The sequence below is a fragment of the Macrobrachium rosenbergii genome, chromosome 59 (genome assembly GCF_040412425.1).
Source record: "Macrobrachium rosenbergii isolate ZJJX-2024 chromosome 59, ASM4041242v1, whole genome shotgun sequence".
Taxonomy (NCBI): Eukaryota; Metazoa; Arthropoda; class Malacostraca; order Decapoda; family Palaemonidae; genus Macrobrachium; species Macrobrachium rosenbergii.
The window spans coordinates 39,363,187-39,368,186 of record NC_089799.1 but is presented as its reverse complement, the minus strand read 5'-3'; the positions used below and the strand labels follow the sequence as shown (position 1 = coordinate 39,368,186).

At 39.6% G+C, this 5,000-nt stretch overlaps 1 protein-coding gene across 8 annotated transcripts in view; it reads left to right on the top strand.

The window, feature by feature from the left end:
- LOC136837505 (DIS3-like exonuclease 2) overlaps positions 1–5,000 on the top strand; it is a 392,269-nt gene that overhangs the window by 79,785 nt on the left and 307,484 nt on the right. The window lies entirely within an intron of this gene.

Below are 5,000 nucleotides of genomic sequence, written 5' to 3'. Positions count from 1 at the left end.
CAGATATGATAAGTGGAGGAACTTCAGTGACTTTAGCTGCACAAATTTCGGTGTCTTATTCGGCCCAGGATATATAACCAAAAATGATGGATTTTTTGTTCCTTTCTTTTACGGGTTTTCAATAATTGCTTGCTTGCGGTATCACATCATTGATGTCATTTTCGGGTTCTCGGCAGTGCTTTCTCTTCCGACGAGTATCATAAGCATAGAAGGAAGGTTTGCTAAATTGAGAAACCTAAGAAACCGTAAGAAGCCTAGGGCTTTGGAAAGTCATTAAGAATTTACAGATTACGAAAAGCCTTGCTGGAATTACAGTGTTTCGGTAATGATCTCCACTCCATTTGTGCTTATAGACATCTTGGATTATTATTCACTTGTTTTGACGGTCAAGAATATCATCAGTCATGGATTATTACTAGATTCGCTGTTCCTTGCTTCACAGTCAACGTGTATTTTCGTAAAACAGTATTTTATTGCAATCAGTGTCATTAATTTACCTTATTCATAAAGTTTCACCTAACCGCATTTTGAACTGCCTTGACTTTTCTTTACAAGGCGAGATACACACATACGCACACACTCTTTTAAAGAAGGTCAGAGAGTCTCATCAACTTACATTTTGCTCCCTCGCAAACGGCGCTTGGCTCTCTCGCAAACGTCATTTTTCTCCCTCGCAAACGTCACTTTGCTCCCTCGCAAACGTCATTTTGCTCCCTCGCAAACGTCACTTTGCTCCCCGCAAACGTCATTTTGCTCCCTCGCAAACGTCACTTTGCTCCCCCGCAAACGTCATTTTGCTCCCTCGCAAACATCACTTTGCTCCCTCGCAAACGTCATTTTGCTCCCTCGCAAACATCACTTTGCTCCCCCGCAAACGTCATTTTGCTCCCTCGCAAACATCACTTTGCTCCCTCGCAAACGTCACTTTGCTCCCTCGCAAACGTAACTTTGCTCCCTCGCAAACGTCATTTTGCTCCCTCGCAAACATCACTTTGCTCCCTCGCAAACGTTACTTTGCTCCCTCGCAAACGTCATTTTGCTCCCTCGCAAACATCACTTTGCTTCCTCGCAAACGTAACTTTGCTCCCTCGCAAACGTCATTTTGCCCTCGCAAACATTTTTTAGCCTTTAATTACTTTGCTCCCTCGCAAACGTCATTTTGCTCCCTCGTCAAACATCACTTTGCTCCCTCGCAAACGTAACTTTGCTCCTTATTTCATTTTGCTCCTCGCAAACGTCATTTTGCTCCTCATCTAACTTTTCGCAAACGTCATTTTGCTCCCTCGCAACATCACTTTGCTCCCTCGCAAACGTCACTTTGAATAACGTAACTTTTTGCTCCCTCGCAAACGTCATTTTGCTCCCTCGCAAACGTCATTTTGCTCCCTCGCAAACGTAACTTTGCTCCCTCGCAAACGTCACTTTGCTCCCTCGCAAACGTCACCTGGCTCCCTCGCAAACGTCATTTTGCTCCCTCACAAATTACTTGGCTCCCTCGCAAACGTCATTTTGTCGCGGCCCTGATATTAGTTGTCTGGTTTTCAGACGTTTATTCCGAATTTTTTTTCAGCCTTTATTTGTCATTCATTTCTTGTCATTCGATAAAATTCATCGTTATTTCGACACTTTTCAACATGTTAACAGACACCTTTTATTGATTACTGTGGTATCGAGGCTACGGCCTACCCCAACGCCAAATCAAAGTCTTCGAAAAAGAAGGCATCGTGCTTACCCCATATAAAAATGGGAAAAAGCACGTTAAAGCGAAGAAGAAGAAGAAGAAGTAGTATAACGGGAAAAACGTCGAATAGCGTCCTTTTTGTACGTTTCAGCTCTCATTTCATACCGAACTTTAGAATTTGTTAGAAGCAGCGAATGATAGACTCCTTGGTGCTTCTCGATCATACACAGATTTAAGCTCTTGTACCTTGTGTATATATATATATATATATATATATATATATATATATATATATATATATATATATCCCAATTCGTTATCAGCCTTTTTTCCTCTCATTTTATTCTTAACAACCTTAATTTGTATCCTCTTAGACACCCATACATAATACCTCTTGTTATGCAATAGCACTTGAAGTATGGCTATATATGAAAATATATTAAGGTAGAGTGAATTGGATATTAAAGGACGTTTGTAGCTTTCTGATTGTATATGAATCAAGTGATGTGATAAATAGTCAATATATATATATAGCATATATATATATATATATATATATATATATATATATATATATATAATATATATATATATATATATATATATATATTTCAGTATTATAAAATGTTTATATATATATAGGATATATATATATATATATAATCCCAATTAGAAGGTATTAGCCATTATTCAGGTACTATTGCTTGACAAGAGGCGTTATGTGTGGGTGTCTAAGAGGATAAATTAAGGTTGTTAGGAATCAAGTGACTGGGAAGAAGGTTGTTAATGAAAATAGAAAGGTGAGAATTCGGAAGAACTTGATCTACGGGTAAGTAAATGCAGAAAGTGAGACAAAAGAGCAAATGGATCTCAGAGCAAGTGGTGCAGTGAGAGAGATGTCTCATGAAAAGAATACAGATCTGGATTCGAGGGAGTCAGTATTCTGAAAATGTTTCCATTGTGGAGGACAAAGAGGCACAGCTGAATGACGCAAGGGAGGAAGGTGTTAGTTCGGGTTAGGGACTCCTTGGGGGAGCGATTGCTTAGGAAGTGAGGAAGGCAATTGTGAGGTTGAAGAATGGTTATAACAGAATTTTAAGGGATTACGAATGATATCCTGAGGTATTGCTGCGAAAGCATGATTGAATGGTAGACCAGTTGTGGGATAAGAAAACGAGTAGTGAATGAAGTATGATATGGGTGAGGTTTGCAGATAGTAGACACAATACTAACTGAGGATAGTGAAAAGAAACTGGAGAAACTATCGAAAGAATCTGAGTGTTCACAAGGGAAGTTAAAATAATGTAAAAAAGGTTAGGTTATGCAGATAAATGGAAGCTAGGAAGATGGAGTAGTTAATGCTATTATGATAGTGAAGGAATGGAAGTGGTGGGTTTGTTAAGGTATTCGGAAAGAGGTGAATGATGATAGAAAGAGAGAATGTGTGAAGTAAGGAAGGTAGCAGGGTGAATGCTAAAGCTTTGTAAAAGAACTGGAGTGGCTCTGGAATTGAACTCAGTGCAACCTGTTGTCGGTCATATGTGCTTTCTTTACTAGAATACTTTTCTCCGATGTGGATGCCTGCTTCTGCTAGAGATTTATCTCTTTTAGATAGAGTGGTTCGCGGTGGTAGGTTTCTGTTTCCTAACAACAGTAGTTATGACTTGGACCATCGACGGATGGTTCCTTGTTTGTCACTTTTTTTCATAAGCTGTGTTTTAAAGAGATCTTTCACATTCACAATTGATCTGTAATTCCCTTTTCCTGCCTAAAGCAACCAGATTCGCTGAACAACAGCACCAATATGCAGTAAATGCGCTTCGCTGTCGAACTTCACAGTTCCAGAGGTCCTTTACTCCCCAAACCGTTGGACTGTGGAACAGTCTCCCTGAGGATGTCGTGCAATGCATTTCTACACTAATGCTATTCTCCTTGTACTTTAATACATCTGTATCTATTTATTAATTTATTTTTTCTTTTTAACACGTGAAGTCTCTTCTTTCTGTATTTCCCTTTACCTTCTCTGACTTCCTAATGAACACCATAATCTTTGGAAGCTTGAAGTTGAAGTCAATTGCCCCTGTGGGCTTGTTCCATACGAATAGGGTTCCTCTTCCGAATAATGATGATAACTGTGTATGCTGAATGTGAATGGAAGCATAAGTTAAAGCTTTGGCGGCGAATAGTTTTGTTGTCCAAGAAAGAACTGAAGGAGTGAGACATGTCAAAACACAGGGAGGCTTTTCAAAGGTGTTATGGGATTGTTCAGTCTCGCTGCGAGAATTTAGAACACTGAATCGGTGTTCAGTAGTGTTAGAAGGGAGGAGGAACGGAAGAATTAAACAGTACTGGATAGAAGGAGTGCTCTTACTGAAAAGCCTGGGGCTCAACATCCAGGAAGCAAAAGCATGGGTCACAGTATCCAGGAAGCGAAAAAGAGGTCTTGCAAGGTAGAGCTGAGAATGATGCAGTGTGTGCAAGGGTATACACTATAATACTGATGGACCTTTCGTGTTAGAGTTTGAAGCGGCAAATATTGATGAAAGCGTAAATGAGGCGAGAAGTCTTATTTTTCTGCAGAGCCACCTCCGTTAGGTGAAACAGTTTACATACAATATCTACATACATACACACACACACATATATATGTTACAGGCTAATAGCGAAACCAGGTATTTCACGAACTGCCTGAAATTTCAGGCAGTTAATGAAATGCGCTTACGAACATTTGATCCCCTAGGGGCTAGTGCTAAACATGGTGAAATATATTTGACACCCCAGGGGCTAGTACTAAACTGGGAAAAACAGTGTAGGTGAGTCACTGTTTAGCCGTGTTTATTACTAGCCCCCGGGGAGATCAAATGTCCCTAAGTGCATTTCGCTACCTACCTGAAATTTCAGGCAGTTCGTGAAATAGGCCACCTGGTTTCGCTGCCTGTACTGTAACGTGTGTATATATATATATATATATATATATATATATATATATATATATATATATATATATATATATATATATATATACACATACATACATACACAATTATAAGTCTAAGATTGTAGAAGTATAAAACTCTTATAAGTCTAAGATTGTAGAAGTATAAAACTCTAAGTCCAATATCTCATGGCCTGGTTGGCTCTGTCCGTAACCTGATCCAAGAGGTGCGCCATGAGCAAAGAAAAGCCAGCCAGACAGACATACAAACACACAGACAGCCAGCCAGACAGAGGCAGAGTCATACCAAGGAAGCAAAGTCTCACGTGACCACGTAACAAGCCATAAAGCTTTTCTCTCTCTCTTCTCGTGCTGTTCTAAAGA